We start from the raw sequence: 18,748 nt of genomic DNA on the forward strand, positions 1-18,748 counted from the left end.
AGCTGCAGCTCTGATGGAGGAATGTGTGACGTGTCAGCTGGCTGCTCACAGATTCCTCTTCAGTCCAAGAGAACAATCCAGAAGCTCTGGATCCTCCCTTCAAACTACAACCCACACACAACTGAGACGGACTGCTGGAGTTAAACAGTTTTAAATGTTGTGCATCTAAACGTTCACACCCAAATCCTAATGTGAAAACGGGCAGGTCAGAGAGTCAGAGAGGAAAGCTGCTCTTTATTTCTTAGATCTCCAAAACTCCTGAAACAACGCTGTCTCTCCTGTTGGCTGAGAATGGATCATTTCATTCAGTGTCTCTTTCTCTCTCTGAGCTTCAGAATCCAAACCTCAAACTTCTGATTCGTCCGGGTTTATCCTGCTAAAAGTCTGACAGATCTAAGACGTGCATCAAAGCGTGCGAGGATCTCTGAAAAGAGACTGCACGTGTGCAACCTAAACCCCGTCTGGATATCTCGTTTGGCCGCACGTTTATTGGCAGCTCTAAGATCTTTCTGGCTCTCAATGAAGAAGCCAACGGGATCGGTACCAGGACGCTCGATAGCAGTAACGTTACACTCGGAGCAGACGGAGGTCAGTCAAAGTCTCGGTCAGTCTCAGGAGGAGAAGTTTCTGTTGCTCCCTTTCCAGGACACAAATGTACGTTCAGAAGAATCATTAAAGTCTAAAAGTATAAATCAGTGTAATCAAAGTATAAATCGTGTGAAGGACTTTGAGCTCTGAGAATGAGACCTCGTGTCCACTCGAGTTTACCTTTCCGAATAAAGTTTAAATAAGAAGGAATGACACAAGTCAGCAATATTTGTGTATATACCTATCCTTGCATTATACAGTATGCATATACGGAACAAACAGCCTATATTATAAAGATAGATTATAAGACACTTTTTTTATTGAAAGGATAATAAAACGTTATTTGAGGAAATGTCAGAAATCCCGTCAGCAGCTGGAGGACAGCTTCAGTGTGTCTGCAGCTGGCAGGCTGAGCTCCGTCGGGGGACTAAGCACAGACAAAGATTAAGTTCAGCTTAAGTTTCATGCGTTGTTAGTGGTTCTGAAGAGTAAGAATCAAAGTGATAACATTCCTGGAAGGTTAATGTTATTAAACATGCTGTAGCTAAGCAGCTAATTAGCCACCTAGCCTGCAGTCTGACATCAGTGAATGTTGTTCATGTTTGTAGGTTTAAAAGAAGAAGAAAATATTTACTTAATCTTTGTTTTATTTACTTATTCACAGCACAAACAAACTAATCATCAAAGGCTATAATATGATAATATCATAAATATAACTGTGGATTGTGTAAACATAAAGTAACATGGGGCTCTATGGGGACTGACTCACTTGAGGAGGCAGCCTCGAGTGGACAGGAGAGGAACTGCAGCTTGGTGCTGCATTCCTCAGCCCTGGATGTTTGCTGCTCGCGCTGTGTGTGTTTCCCTTTAAAGGACTCGTATAATAACAGCTTCTGTCTCAGCACACATCACCTCTCGTCTCTGTTTGTTTCTCTGTCAGAATCTGACACAGCCAGGAGGAGGAGCTGCGTGGCAGTCAGTGTTTTTCCACTTCATTCACAGCTCGTGGGGGAATACTCATGTTGAATCTGAAATATCTGTTATGGTTTATCATCATCATGTGACTGTGGCGCCTCAGTGAGAGAGAGAGCAGAGGATGTGAGTCACCGCTGAGCTATGAGAAGGCAGGAGGGCGGGGCCGTCAGCGACTGAGCTGCGACTCTGCATTTAACTTTCATTTGACTGATTTTCTTCTTTAACATTCAGATATTATAATATATATAACATAATATAATCTAATATATATTTATAATATAATCCCAGAATCAGGACGACGCACGAGCAACAGATAAAACCTGCTGCTGCACAATGCATGAAAACTGCTTCTAAGAGGGAACGCCCTGGTGCATCATGGGAGTTCAACCTTGTGACAGTATGGACTGTTTGCTAAACAACTCAATCTATATAACTCTGTCCTCATGTGAACTGAAGGCAAACACAGGGATAAAGCTGTGTGTGTGTGTGTGTGTGTGTGTGTGTGTGCTTGTGCGTGTGCAGCTCTCTCCTCATAAACAGCTCTATTATGTGCTGGCAGAATCATCCAGAACACATGCAGAGCAGATGTTTCAGGCCGATTGTTCTCCACATTTTAAACGTATAAAATTCACACAAATGTTTTTTTTTAACTCTTTCTTGTCTGTTTTGTTTTCGCGTAACTTTATTTTGAAAGAAGAGATTGAACTCTTCCTGGTTGAATAAAGGTCGAACAGTGTGATAACCAAACACGCAGCAGTGGATTGATCTGCTGATCTAATAAAGTCCATCGGGGCGTCTCAGCTTCATGAAGAGCAGCAGTAAAACGCTGCAGTGAACTTCCTTTGGAATAATCACATTTTTACTTTTACTGCTCCTGAGATAAGATCAACGTTATCATCCCTGAGAGGAAGCGTGACACGTGCAGGAGCTCTGCGCTGCCCTCCTTTCATGTTTTGTTGTCCTGTTTATGAGCACATGAAGGACCTACATTCACTCTGATGACTGCTGTAACCACATCCAGTCGTGAAGGAATGTTTGAGCTGATTTTATTTGTTCGGCTCGAGTTTGAAGGAAGAATATTTGTTAAAGAAAGAAAATGTAATAAAACGTTTAATTAGAGCAAAAAGTGTGAAATGACCTGTCTGTCAAAAAACACCTGTAGGATTTATGTAGCTTTAAAAAGCTTTTCTTTCACACTTTAAATCAGCAACACGTTGGCGGCTTTGATTTAAGTTTCACAGATGCAACGACCACTTCACAGGCGAACTCAGCACAGCAAACACGAAGTATCCACACAGCACCTGCATGTGATTAAAGTCCCAGCAGCACTCCTGCTCCTCTGTCTTCGTATCAAAATGTTTGTGTGCAGCTTCTTTGGAGTCGTGTTAAACGTTTGGGAGCTGCATGACGAGAAAGCTCACACAACACACCAAAACCAAGGAGAAGAAAGAGATTAAAAGCAACCCCAGGCGTAGATTTTTAAAGTGATTAAACTGGAGAAATAAAACAGTTCTGTAAAATGTAAAATGCAACAGATGCAGGTCGGGAGGTTAAATTAGGGTGAGATTGAGGTGTAATATTTTGCTCCAGGAGGCAGGTGCACTGACATTTAAAGCGTTCTGATGAAACATCTAAACACTCATAACAAACATCATAAATCAAAATGACAGAATAAACAGGTCGGCCTGCGCTGCCTTACAAACACGTCCCCTGATCTCTCAGAGGTTTATAGGATCATTGTGCTCAGCGTAAGAAGCAGAGGAGTACATCCGAGCTGATGTCTAATAGAAGATCTTTGGTTTAGATGCACATTAATGTTGGTGTGTTGAAAGCTAAATGACATGTCAGTGTGTGTTCTGTGTCCTCTGACAGCACTTACACAGAGACGCGAGGCGTCACACACACACACACACACACACACACACACACACACGGACACATCAGGAGTGACTTCACACGTTTCCTGAGCTTTAAACTACCTGTACCGTCCCTGTACCGTACCTGTACCTGTACCGTCCCTGTACCGTCCCTGTACCTGTACCGTCCCTGTACCTGTACCGTGCCTGTACCGTACCTGTACCTGTACCGTCCCTGTACCGTCCCTGTACCTGTACCGTCCCTGTACCGTCCCTGTACCTGTACCGTACCTGCTCTATGATGAGACAGAAATGGTTCGTTGCACATTTCTACTTTCAGTTTAAATTGTCTCAACAAATGGTCTTGTGACTTCAGAGCAGAACAACATCAGAGAGTATTGTTTTTCTCTCCTGCTGTCACATCAGTGTTAATCAAGGTTTGGAAGTTTCCAGAGGAACGCCTGTGATCAACTTCCTTCTCTACATTAGTTTAGCCATCAGGCGGTGAGGGCTTCACCCCTGAGACCACTCTGTGAGCCTCCAGAGGCTAGCTGAACCTTCTCGTTGGTCAGGGTCCCCCAGACACCCCCTCTGAATGACACCGCAGCTTCTCTCATCTTGGTTGCGTGTTGCCCTTTGTTGCTTTATCTCAATTAGCATAGCGCTTTTGATTAGCCCTTTGTTTCCTGTTACCCAGAATCAGTGTTTATTGCCAAGTAGGTTCACACGTACAGGAATTTGTTTTGATGATTTTGGGGCAGAACAATTAATGTAACGCATAGTCTGAATTACAGACTTAACACTCGCTAAGTGTTGAGTGACTGAGGGGCCTGATGAGAGTCACGTGGGGGGGTGGAGGGGGGTCGGGGCCTTGCTGACGAGGCTGGCAGCAGAGGGGAAGAAACTGTTAGGGAGGATCTGACTCGAGCTGACTCTAGTCAGAGAGGTTTGATGATCTCTCTCCACTGCACAGTGAATACAACTCATCTGAACCAGCCACTGAACGGACCTGAAGATTATTCTTTTCTTCCACAGGTGTAAATCAGGACATTTCTTACTAAATTAAGAATAAATCCATCAACTGTTTTAAATCAGCCGTGAACCCTGCAGCCGATGTTTGGGACTTCCTACACGGTGGAATTTAAAGAATGTTAACGCCCTCTCTTCAGCTCCTTTCTATCTGTCTGCAGGCTCAAACCTGTGGTAAGAGTTGCACTTTAACAGCTTGTTTGTTCTTTAACAAACATGCAGAAGAACAAGAAGAAGAACAAGAAGAAGAAGAAGAACAACAAGAAGAAGAAGAAGAACAAGAAGAAGAACAAGAAGAAGAACAAGAAGAACAAGAAGAAGAAGAGTCACCTGCCTTCAGTTCCAAAACAAAAAGACTTTAAATAAAACTTTTGTTTGTTTTGGGGCCCTGAGCTGCTGCTGGGTTTGCTTCTCCTCCTCCGCCTCCAGCAAACTTCATCTCTGACAGCCTGTAACTAAAACCTTTAATAAAGCCTGCACACGCACACACACACACACACACACACACACAGAGAGTCCTGTCACGCTACAGAATAATGTAGAGACATATGAAGACACGTTTGACAGAAATCGAGCCAGCTTCCGTCTGAGTGCCAAGTTTTTGGGGGCAAATGAGTCCAAGGTCGAGTTTAAGTGTGATATTAGATCTTAGCTAACAAAGTTAGCATAATGCTAAACAAATGTTTTTGTGCAGAGCAGGAGGACTATTTATTTAGGTGTGGGATTGTTCTTGTCATTTCACTATCAGCAGATTCACGATGTTAAACATGAAGAATGTTTTACTGTATGTAACAACGTTTGATAGAAATGACTTACCTTCTGTTCCCTGCACCATATTTGGTTTGAACCACTAGCGCCCCCCAGAGGCTGCAAAGTTCATCACATTTCAGACAGACAGACACTGATGAGTTTTCTTCCGTCCTTCCGGAGGTCAGACTGAAACAGTCGAAGGTCTTATGGACATGTTTTTGACCTGCAGAAGAAGAAGCTGTTAAATAGTCCGAAACACAGAAACATGATGCGTGTTTTCAGTGTGATGCAGGAGGTGGATGAAAAACATGAGGATATTCCTCATTACTCCTGTTATTTCCACTCCACATGAATCAGGATTCCTCTTTAAGGAAGGTCTCTGCAGGGTTCCTCTTTAATTTGGACATTCACATCTGAGGTCTGAGGTGCTCTTTCACCTTTTTCTAAATGTTCAATGACGCTGCTCTGCCAGCAGGGGGCAGTGTGTCCTCATTTATCACAGGTATCTCTCTGTAAAAGTAACTTCCATGTTTTAATCAAACTGTTTCCTGTTGTTGAAAATATAAATACACGAGATAGTACTTAAACACTGCTACAGTGTGACGATAGTTGTTACAATGCTGCAATGTGTGACAATCATTCAGGACACCTAAGATGCTGCAGGTGTGAGTTTTTCTGTCAGAGCTGTGTCAAGTTACTTATGTTAACTGCCACGAGACAGGAAATACAAATACACCTGCTTCAAAATAAGAGGAGAAAAAAAGTCCTGAAAAATGACAGATTTTAAAAAAGTAAATAAATGCCCCATTGAAATGTTGCGTTTGTCTTTTTAAAAATGATCACATCATACAGTGTGTAACAGTTTTAGGCCGGCCTGTATGTGGACAAAAAGAAGATGGAGATTGTAGGAGATGATAAAAAGTTGTTTTTAAATTCAATATATCAATATTTCTAAATATTTTGTTTGTGATCACATATCTAAAGATTTAACTCTATTTTGGCAAAATATCACACTGTTAATAATTCTTTAATTCATTGTATATTGCCTATTCTTTGTGTTTTATCTGTATTCATTGATCTTCATTATTTTGTGTATCTATATTATTACTCTCTGTGAAAACACGTTTAAATTTGCTCTATGAATCCATGTTGAATGATACGACGTTCAGGTGTTTTATTTTGAAGGCTACATTTACAGGAAGTGGTTTAAAACACCTGCAGCCGTCTTCTCATCACTGTCAGCTTGTTGAAGGAGACTTTTAGCGTCTTCAGACTTCAAACACGGAAACTCGTGAGAAACTTGTTGTGTCGTTTGGAGGAAGCGACTCTTCTTCAGTTTGAGACACGAGCCACTCCGATGAAGAGGACCGGAAGGAGGAGACGGACCGGTCCACATCAGACCGGAACCAGGCGCCTCTGAGGCTCTCATCAGTGCCGAATCATCCAGAACCTGGTGGACAACTCAGGGTCCTGCCCGCGGGTCTGAGGACCCGATGCCCCGCAGACAACGACCCCAGCCGGCAGGAGATCCGCAATTTACAGGTATGAGTCTGGAGCGCGAACTTCAAAGAGTCCCTGTAGTGTGAGGACAACCTCCTAAATGCTTATTAAAAGGGTTATCCTCAATGACACACAGGTGTTTTCTGTCATCACATTATAAAGTGACATGTTTAATAAAATTAACATGTATTTACAGAGAACTTCTTTAATCCAAGTTACAAAGTGCAGCAGAAATCAAAAAACTGTCATAAAACCATCAGGTTTGAAAAGAAACCAGATTCCAGTACAGTGTAGACTTAAAGAAGGAAAGATCGTTTATTTAAAAAGAAAAAATATTCTTCATTTTAAATTAAACTCAAGTGAAATCAGAAAAGAAAGGACTTAAAAGAGAAATGTTTTCTTAATTCACAAACATGAACTCTTTATTCCATCCTGACATTTAAATATTTCGATGTTTTGGACTCAAACAGTGCGAAGTTACATTAATTACTAGGCCTATATGTGATGAAAAAAATGTACAATATTAACATTTAACAGGTTCATAAGTTTAGAGTTAAAGTTAGTTGAAAAGTAAATTACCCAAGAAATTGAGGCTGGATTCCATTTAGCTTCTCAGGGGTGTTGACGATGTGCACGTCACCCATCAGACAACAGCTAATGTTAGCATTCAGCTACTCTATAGCCTATGTTACTGTTAGCTAGGACGTGACTGAATGCTAACTTTATAGTTTGTTATATGATACAATAAGAAATGTAGCTAATGGTGATGCTAGCTATGGATTGGTTGAATGCTAACATAAACTGTTGTCTGAATCTAACGAGCTAAACCATTTACACTGATTTCACTTTACTTTGTATTTTCTTCCCACCTTGAGTGTGATGTCAGAGGAAGATGGCCGCCGTGTGAATATGGTGTATAGTGATGGTATTTTGGCCCATGTGGTTTAGCTACAGTGACAGGACAGAAAATGTGCTGTGAAAGTGGCACGTTGGAGCCTTTCAAGGTCAAACTTCCCACGACTGTTACTGAATCTGATAAATGAACAAACATCATCAGGTCGAGTGCGACATGATTCAACTTTCATGCTCATGTTGAGGCCCCTTTTTTAGACAAAGACTGTGATCAGGTTTCAGAATCAGGATCAGCTTTATTGTGTGAACATACGAGGAATCTGACAGCTGTCAGTGAACTCACAAACAGGACAGCTTCACACAGGTAACATAAACATTTGTACAGGTGTTGTTTAGTGCAGCTCACAGTGTTTCACAGAGCAGCTTTCAAACAGCATAGAAACAGACGACAATGAAGGACTGAACATCTAAACATAAAACCAGGATAAGATGATTTGTCTTCTTTAGAAAAGGTCGTCAGAGTTGAACAATAACAAAATGATAATAACTAATATAACTAATAACTAACCCGATTTGTGTATACATTTTAAACCAAATGAAATCTTCAACCTTAAACCAAATAACTTCTGTTGCCTCTGAAACATTGATGATATGTTGCACATCACCGGAAATCACCTAAAAGTTATTTGTCAAAGGCTCGATGGCAACAGATGCATAAATGAGCGTCCACTCGTTCCGTGTTACTTCAGGATGTTGGTCATCGCTCGCTCGCTCATTGAAGGTGAATCACACGTTACTCAAACCCTCTGGTTGTGTTCAGTCGGTTCGTTTGCTTCAGATGTTCTGCAGCAGAACTAACTGATACTCTCTCTGATTTCATCTAACGCATCACATCAGAGCGTCACCATCCGCTCTCTCTCTCTGCCCTGAGCCCGTCCTGTCGTTGTGTGAACACGTCTGTGACAGGAGGCTAAATTTAGCTGTGGTTCCCTCCCACGCTTTCTGAGCATGTCCTGTTTGGTAAGAAAATCAGATGACGTGAGGGACAGTGGGCGGAGACACGTATGTTTCTGTGCTCATGTTAGCTGGAGGAGTGAAGAGGTGTACAGATGACGGTGCCTTCGCTGTGGTTCACTCGTCTTTTTCCTTTTCCTGTCCTGCCGTTGACCCGTCTGACGGCCTGTCCCACAGAAACACGTTCATCTGAAGCAATACGCAGCTGTTATCAGAGAAACCAACAGACAAGTCAAATGTTGCAGTGGTTAGAGCTGTGTCCTCACAGCTAGCAGGTTCCTGGTTCGAGTCCCGGTTCAGACGTAGTGGGCCTTTCTGTGTGCAGTCTGCATGTTCTCCCTGTGCATGCGTGGGTTCCCTCCGGTACTCCGGCTTCCTCCCACAGTCCAAACACATGCTCGTTAGGGTCAAAGGTGACTCTAAATCACCCGTAGGTGTGAGAGTGAAAGGTTATCTGTCTCTGTGTGTCAGCCCTGTGATTGACAGGTGACCTGTGCAGGTGTAACCCCGCCTCTCACCCAATGACAGCTGGGATTGGCTCCAGGCCCCCCTGAGACCCCGAACAGGATAAGAGGTATAGAGGATGGATGGATGGATGGATGGATGGACAGATGGATGAATGGACGGATGGATGGATGAATGGACGGATGGATGGATGAACGGATGGATGGATGGATGGATGGATGGATGGACAGACAGATGGATGAACGGACGGATGGATGAATGGATGGATGGATGGATGGATGGATGGATGGATGGATGGATGGATGGATGGACAGATGGATGAACGGATGGATGGATGGATGGATGGATGGATGGATGGACAGACAGATGGATGAACGGATGGATGAATGGATGGATGGATGAATGGACGGATGGATGGACAGATGGATGAACGGATGGATGGATGGATGGATGGATGGATGGATGGACAGACAGATGGATGAACGGATGGATGAATGGATGGATGGATGGACGGATGGACGGACAGATGGATGAACGGATGGATGGATGGATGGATGGATGCACGGATGGATGGATGGACGGACAGATGGATGAACGGATGGATGGATGGATGCACGGATGGATGAATGGATGGATGGATGGACAGATGGATGAACGGATGGATGGATGGATGCACGGATGGATGGATGGACGGATGGATGAACGGATGGATGGATGGATGCACGGATGGATGGATGGATGCACGGGTGGATGGATGGACGGACAGATGGATGAACAGATGGATGGATGGATGCACGGATGGATGAATGGATGGATGGATGGATGGATGGATGGATGCACAGATGGATGGATGCACGGACAGATGGATGGACGGACAGATGGATGCACGGATGGATGAATGGACGGATGGATGGATGAACGGATGGATGGATGGATGGATGCACGGATGGATGGATGGATGGATGGATGGATGCACAGATGGATGAATGGATGGATGGATGCATGGATGGATGAATGGACAGATGGATGGACGGACAGATGGATGGATGGATGGATGGATGCACGGATGGATGGACGGATGGATAGGGATGGATGGATGGATGGATGGATGGATGGATGGATGCACGGATGGATGGACGGATGGATGGATGGATGCATGGATGGATGGACGGATGGATGGATGGATGGATGAATGGACGGATGGATGGACAGACAGATGGATGAACGGATGGATGGATGGATGCACAGATGGATGGATGGATGGATGGATGCACAGATGGATGGATGGATGGATGCACGGATGGATGGACGGATGGATGGATGGACGGATGGATGGATGGACGGATGGATGGACGGACAGATGGATGAACGGATGGATGGATGGATGCACGGATGGATGGACGGACAGATGGATGAACGGATGGACGGATGGATGCACGGATGGATGAATGGATCGATGGATGGACGGATGGATGGACGGACAGATGGATGAACGGATGGATGGATGGATGCACGGATGGATGGATGGATGGATGGATGCACAGATGGATGGATGGATGGATGGATGAACGGATGGATGGATGGATGCACGGGTGGATGGATGGACGGACAGATGGATGAACAGATGGATGGATGGATGCACGGATGGATGAATGGATGGATGGATGGATGGATGCAAGGATGGAGGGATGCACGGACAGATGGATGCACGGACAGATGGATGGACGGACAGATGGATGCACGGATGGATGAATGGACGGATGGATGGACGGACAGATGGATGAACGGATGGATGGATGGATGGATGCACGGATGGATGCACGGATGGATGGATGGATGGATGGATGGACGGACAGATGGATGAACGGATGGATGGATGGATGGATGGATGCACAGATGGATGAATGGACGGATGGATGGATGGATGGATGGATGCACAGATGGATGGATGGATGAATGGATGGATGCACGGATGGATGAATGGATCGATGGATGGATGGACGGACAGATGGATGAATGGACGGATGGATGGATGGATGCACAGATGGATGAATGGACGGATGGATGGACGGATGGATGGATGGATGGATGGATGCACAGATGGATGAATGGACGGATGGATGGATGGATGGATGGATGCACAGATGGATGAATGGACGGATGGATGGATGGATGGATGGATGCACAGATGGATGGACGGATGGATGGATGGATGGATGGATGGATGGATGGATGGATGGATGCACAGATGGATGGATGGATGGATGGATGGATGGATGGATGGATGGATGGATGCACAGATGGATGGATGGATGGATGGATGGATGGATGGATGGATGGATTAAGATACCTGTGCCTACACATGCTGTATTAACTCTTCCTACAGAAGTTGCAGATCGAGATGCACGAGATCATCGGCACGTTGTCGGTATCTGCAGATACTGGCTTGAAAATGACGTATCGGCAGATGTGTCATCTTTCTGCTGATATTTTCTTTAAACTTTAACTCTTTATACTTTCTTTAATTCTGCCTGCATGCTGATGACTCCCTAAAAAAGCTTGGCGTAATGTTGCGACATTAACTCGGCGCAGATGTGCACGCGCACCGCCTCTTCCATGAAGCGTGTAGAAGGGTGCAAGATGTCTGCGGTACGGCAGTTTTTATAGCCTGTTAGTCTCATTTATTCATCACTGTGAAATAGAGTTCCCGCTTATTATTTCAGGCGGCTGTACAGAGCTCTGAGTGTCACTGCTGTCAGGATGACCTCAGGGAGAGCATCCAGCCGGTCTGTTGTATGAAAATGTTACAAACAATTAAATCTGGCATTTGGAACATAAATAAAAGTACTTTTCTGACATTGCCCAGTGACTGTGTACATTTTAAAAAGCACTGTATTATGTTATTTCTGCATCTGCTACAATAAGAGCAGGCATGATATATATCATATATATATATATATATGTATATATATATATATATATATGTATCATATATATCAGATATATACAGAGGAGACTCCAAGTTCTCTGCAATGAGCTGGAAAAAAAACATGTGCCTAAAACATCCGCATCAAAATCAAAAGAGTCCCGTGTGGTGCATCCCAACAACCTGTTTGTAGAGTGGCCTCGTTTCTGTCTGTGGGTCAACGTTAAAAACTACCAAAGCACTGATTCACCACCTGAAGCTGCTTCGCCTGCCGCTCCACAGACACTGTTTTCATGGAGTCATGGTGTCATGGTGTTCATTCAGCGACAGTTTGAACGGGACTCGAGACGTTCAACATGAAGGTTGAAGGTTTCCAGCGCTCGTCGCCGTGCAGCGTGTCAGGTTCTCTATGCAAAGAGCTGCTGGTGGTCAGGAAAACCCCGTGTGGTTTCCCAACTGCTGCTCTTGTTTTCTCTGACATTTTCCTGTGTGTCGTTTTGATCCTCCACTTTCTGACCTTTTTTCTGTAGCTTTTGTTTTTTACTCGTCTGCACGAATATTATCAACACCCCCTGATATTCAAAGTGCACGAGAGGGAGCTGCAACAAAACCGTGGAAATGACACTGAAGTTGCTAAAAGCTAAAAACAGCTGCTTAAATTAAACACGTTGAATCTTTCTGAGCCTCGTGGCTACACGGAGGAAATATGTATTCAGACTTAGTTCGGTTCTTGTGTCATTTCTGAGTTATTTTCTGGTGTTTTCAGGTGCGGGAGGATTGACCTGTCCTCTAACGTGTTGTTTAAAATGAATCAGAAAAGTTGCATTTTGAGTGACAGTGAATAAAGCTTGTTGAATCATCAGAGACACAGTAAGACTAGAAACAGGATCACACTTGTTTTAACAGTTTAGTCGACGGTTGAACAGCCGGCTGTGGACCACCACCAGTCGGGGGGGTTTCCTCAGACTGGAGCTACTCTCACTTCTCACCACTGATTTACATTCTTACTCTGCGTGACGTTTATGTTCAGACCTTTGTGTTATTGTTGGCAGGTGATTCGTTTAGTTGTGAGATATGTTGCATCATAGTTTTAGAGCCTTGTGGTCATTTGATGCAGACGTTTGTGCATGTGTGGGCAAAGCGCACAGAGGGAGAGCCAACAGTTCTCACTGAGCTTTAATGACTCATTGTTTAATGTCGCCGTCATCACACAGGAAGAAGTTCAGTGATCGTCAGAGAAGCTGCAGACAGACAGACAGCTGAAGAGCAACATGTAGGCATGCAGCATGTGGACAGCTGGTGCGCTCGTGTTCTTCAGCTTTGACAAACGAAATGTAGAAAAACATCTGGAGTATTGTTTCATGTGTGCTGAGACCGCTCCAGTCCATCTGTGTAATTAGACACACACTACAAACGGCTGAACAGTTTGGAAAGCAGAAAGTGTGATTAAAGTGTCCCCTGGCCTGCTCTTAAAGAAACTACGCAGGACTTTGAGACTTGATGAGAACTAAAAGGTTCCTCCGTCCTTGATGTTTCCTCCGAGGTCTAAAGCCCGGTGAAGATGAGGCCAGTTAGTCGGCTGACGTGTAAAAACGACTTGTTAATGAATCAAACAATGACGGATATTTACAAAGAGTTTGTCCAGGAACGTGTCTGTTCTCTGGAGCATGTCGCAGTGGTGTCTCTGCTGAATGAGGAAGCTGGTTATTATTCCATCTCAGCGCACAGTGAAACCGTGTGTTGTGTTGTCGCCCCCTGCAGGTGAAACTGACCAGGTACATGTGGACTCAGGAGGCACAGAGGACCAGAGAGGAAGAGACCTGAAGCTCTGACTGGATACCTGAGCCTGCAGGACTGGATGGTCACAGCTGACCTCACAGCTCACACAGGTGTGTGTGTTTACCTGTCTGGTTGTTTTACTCACCGTGTCTTTGTGAGTTATTTTAAAAGAAACAGAAACGATGATGGGCTCATTGAGGCTGTACGAGTTACTGACTTTAACTCTACAAAGGCAGCTGCACTGCCTCGTGCTGCGTGTGTCTGACCCAAGAAGTTGCACTTGAACACACCACAAAGACTACAGCTGATGTCCAACAAGCACTACAGTTCTGCTCCTGCATGAGAGGAAATACCTCCGTACCAGCAGGTGGCAGTCTGTGTTTGTCATTGAAAAGGGAGACTGTACGACGTAGCACAGCTGGTATTCAAACTGTTGTTACCAGGACAACAGACGCTCACAGTCAGACACTCAGTGGTGTGTCAGGATGCCTGTCAGGGCCCGGTTGTTCGAAAGGTTTCATCCCGATGACGATGAAATCCTACAATCAGACAATAACTAAGACATAAAGATGAACTCTGTGCTGATTTCAATTTGAAAGACAGAATTAAAATGAAGTTAAAAACAGAACGAGTTACGACGCAGACGTTACACACAGAAGAGTTATTGACATTGAGCAGTGTGTGCAGCATTCAGTGCACAGTTTAAAGTCTGTGTGTCTGACACTCAGAGGGAGGAGTTGTAGACTCTGATGGCAACAGGCAGGAATGCCTTCCTGTTGCTATGGTGCATCATGGGGGAATGAGTCCTTTGACTGAACGTGCTCTGTGCTTAACCAGCACATCATCAGTGTGTGGGAGACATTGTCCAAGCTAACCCGTCACTTGGACAGTGTCCTCCCGTCAGAGAGTCCAGCTCCACCCCCACAGCCTCACCGGCCCTGTGGATCCGTTTGTTCAGTCTGTTGGCGTCAGCGACCCTCAGCCTGCTGCCCCGGCACACAGCAGCAGACAGGACAGCACTCACCACCACAGACTCGTAGAACATCCTCAGCATCGTCCTGCAGATGTTAAAGGACCTCCGCCTCCGCAGGAAGTCGAGGCGGCTCAGGCCCTTCTTGTAGACGTCGTCAGTGTGCAGTTTGTTATCTAAGTACACCCCCAAGTACTTACTCTCCTCCACAGTGTCCACACTGACCCCCTGGATGGAAACAGGGGTCACAGGTGCCTTAACCCTCCTCAGATCCACAATCAGTTCTTGTCCTTGTAGCAGTGACATCCTGAGCTGTAGGTGCTGGAATCAAACAATAATGCTCCTGCAACATAACATTAGAAAGAAGCTGAGTTTGTATTAAGATAGTAACTTTACGATCTAGTCTGAGTTATGCAAATTCAGATACAAACACTCGTCTGTCTGCTCCTGTGGATCAAGCAGAACCAGAGCGGAGGAGAGTACAGTCAGAGCAGAGAGCACAGTCAGAGGAGAGCACAGTCAGAGCGGAGGAGAGCACAGTCAGAGGAGAGCACAGTCAGAGGAGAGCACAGTCAGAGCGGAGGAGAGCACAGTCAGAGTGGAGGAGAGCACAGTCAGAGTGGAGGAGAGCACAGTCAGAGGAGAGCACAGTCAGAGCAGAGGAGAGCACAGTCAGAGTGGAGGAGAGCACAGTCAGAGCGGAGAGCACAGTCAGAGCAGAGGAGAGCACAGTCAGAGGAGAGCACAGTCAGAGCAGAGGAGAGCACAGTCAGAGGAGAGCACAGTCAGAGCAGAGGAGAGCACAGTCAGAGCAGAGGAGAGCACAGTCAGAGCGGAGAGCACAGTCAGAGGAGAGCACAGTCAGAGCGGAGGAGAGCACAGTCAGAGCAGAGAGCACAGTCAGAGGAGAGCACAGTCAGAGGAGAGCACAGTCAGAGCGGAGGAGAGCACAGTCAGAGCAGAGAGCACAGTCAGAGGAGAGCACAGTCAGAGGAGAGCATAGTCAGAGCGGAGGAGAGCACAGTCAGAGGAGAGCACAGTCAGAGCGGAGGAGAGCACAGTCAGAGCGGAGGAGAGCACAGTCAGAGGAGAGCACAGTCAGAGGAGAGAGCACAGTCAGAGGAGAGAGCACAGTCAGAGGAGAGCACAGTCAGAGCGGAGAGCACAGTCAGAGGAGAGCACAGTCAGAGGAGAGCACAGTCAGAGCGGAGAGCACAGTCAGAGGAGAGCACAGTCAGAGCGGAGAGCACAGTCAGAGGAGAGCACAGTCAGAGGAGAGAGCACAGTCAGAGGAGAGCACAGTCAGAGGAGAGCACAGTCAGAGCGGAGAGCACAGTCAGAGGAGAGAGCACAGTCAGAGGAGAGCACAGTCAGAGCGGAGAGCACAGTCAGAGGAGAGCACAGTCAGAGGAGAGCACAGTCAGAGAGGAGAGCACAGTCAGAGGAGAGAGCACAGTCAGAGGAGAGCACAGTCAGAGGAGAGAGCACAGTCAGAGCGGAGAGCACAGTCAGAGGAGAGCACAGTCAGAGGAGAGCACAGTCAGAGGAGAGAGCACAGTCAGAGGAGAGAGCACAGTCAGAGCAGAGAGCACAGTCAGAGCAGAGAGCACAGTCAGAGGAGAGCACAGTCAGAGGAGAGAGCACAGTCAGAGGAGAGAGCACAGTCAGAGCAGAGAGCACAGTCAGAGCAGAGAGCACAGTCAGAGGAGAGCACAGTCAGAGGAGAGAGCACAGTCAGAGGAGAGCACAGTCAGAGGAGAGCACAGTCAGAGGAGAGAGCACAGTCGGAGCGGAGAGCACAGTCAGAGGAGAGCACAGTCAGAGGAGAGCACAGTCAGAGCGGAGGAGAGCACAGTCAGAGGAGAGCACAGTCAGAGCGGAGGAGAGCACAGTCAGAGGAGAGCACAGTCAGAGGAGAGAGCACAGTCAGAGCAGAGAGCACAGTCAGAGGAGAGCACAGTCAGAGGAGAGAGCACAGTCAGAGCAGAGAGCACAGTCAGAGGAGAGCACAGTCAGAGCGGAGGAGAGCACAGTCAGAGCAGAGCACAGTCAGAGGAGAGCACAGTCAGAGCGGAGGAGAGCACAGTCAGAGGAGAGAGCACAGTCAGAGGAGAGCACAGTCAGAGGAGAGCACAGTCAGAGGAGAGCACAGTCAGAGCGGAGGAGAGCACAGTCAGAGCAGAGAGCACAGTCAGAGGAGAGCACAGTCAGAGCGGAGGAGAGCACAGTCAGAGGAGAGAGCACAGTCAGAGGAGAGCACAGTCAGAGGAGAGCACAGTCAGAGCAGAGAGCACAGTCAGAGCAGAGAGCACAGTCAGAGCACAGGAGAGCACAGTCAGAGGAGAGAGCACAGTCAGAGGAGAGAGCACAGTCAGAGGAGAGCACAGTCAGAGCGGAGAGCACAGTCAGAGGAGAGAGCACAGTCAGAGCGGAGAGCACAGTCAGAGCGGAGAGCACAGTCAGAGGAGAGAGCACAGTCAGAGCGGAGAGCACAGTCAGAGGAGAGAGCACAGTCAGAGCGGAGAGCACAGTCAGAGCGGAGAGCACAGTCAGAGGAGAGAGCACAGTCAGAGCAGAGAGCACAGTCAGAGGAGAGAGCACAGTCAGAGCGGAGAGCACAGTCAGAGCGGAGAGCACAGTCAGAGGAGAGAGCACAGTCAGAGGAGAGCACAGTCAGAGGAGAGAGCACAGTCAGAGGAGAGAGCACAGTCAGAGGAGAGCACAGTCAGAGGAGAGCACAGTCAGAGCGGAGAGCACAGTCAGAGGAGAGCACAGTCAGAGGAGAGCACAGTCAGAGGAGAGAGCACAGTCAGAGGAGAGAGCACAGTCAGAGCGGAGAGCACAGTCAGAGCGGAGAGCACAGTCAGAGCGGAGAGCACAGTCAGAGCGGAGAGCACAGTCAGAGGAGAGTGGCTCTAAGCCGCGATGGTGATGTATTGGGTTGAATATTCTGGAGAGCAGAGCGATATCACAGATCAGTGTGAGTCTGTGGGAGATTTGCGAATGCAGTTTGACTGAAGAACAAAAAGAAGTCGAATCTTTCCAAACTTTCAACAACTGTGTTTCACAGTGAAGTCAGTCAGAGTCGTTTTCATTGAATGTTTTGGGGGGAAACTGGACATCATATGATTCCAGCTGAGTCTCTAAACGTGTCATTGAATGTTTCTGGAGATTCATTCAGTTTCGTCCCCTGTAGCTTTCAGTTGCTGTCGGGACATGCACAGACAGAACCAGCCCAGACTTCAGCTTTGTTTTCTAGTTATCATGGAGACGGCTCGTTCATCTGTGACCAGCTGATCTCAGTCCAAATGTGGGGAGTGTTGCCATCTGAAGTCAGCTGCCGGCCATGTTTCTGCTGAGGAGTGCATGACGTGGGCGTGGCTCACCATGCGAGCAGAATGAGCAGAAACACGCAGACACGCTGGCTCCAGATGTGCTGTTAATGAAGATACAAAAACACTGTGATGGATCCAAACATTCAAAAGAAACAGCTATTAGATAACATGAAGAAACCGAGGCAGCAGATAGACCTGTTAAATCCCTGTTTTTATGAATGGAGTCTGGTGTGTGTGCAGAGAGCGATGTAACGTCTGTGTGTGGTTAAGACAATCATCTTCCTCTGTAACAAAAAGGTCTATCCTTTCTGTCATGTTGTCACACACTTAGAAGAACAATCTGAGCCTGTCAGTGGAAACAACAAGAACTTTTAGAGGACGACCTTTGACCCATCAAGGATTATGTTGCAGCCGTTACAGCCTGTTTCACTGCTGCAGCATGAACACATCTACACACCAAAGCATGACGAAATAGGGCCGGGGTTAAAACAAACAGGGATTCCCTCTTCAGTATGATTCAAATCCAGCCTGACTCTGGTCAGGGGTCAGGGGTCATGACTAATGCAGGCCGTGGCTCGGGGCAGCGTCTCACATCCTCCTCAGAGGACACGTTACAGCGATAACATGGCGTCAGACTTTGAGATGCATTCATCGAGAAACAAATGAATTGTCTGGTGTCGTGAGTGCAGACAGGAGCTCGAAGGTGTCG

This window comes from Semicossyphus pulcher, unplaced genomic scaffold (assembly GCF_022749685.1).
Source record: "Semicossyphus pulcher isolate SPU_LCO1_2020_fin unplaced genomic scaffold, fSemPul1.0.p SCAF_26, whole genome shotgun sequence".
Classification (NCBI taxonomy): Eukaryota; Metazoa; Chordata; class Actinopteri; order Labriformes; family Labridae; genus Semicossyphus; species Semicossyphus pulcher.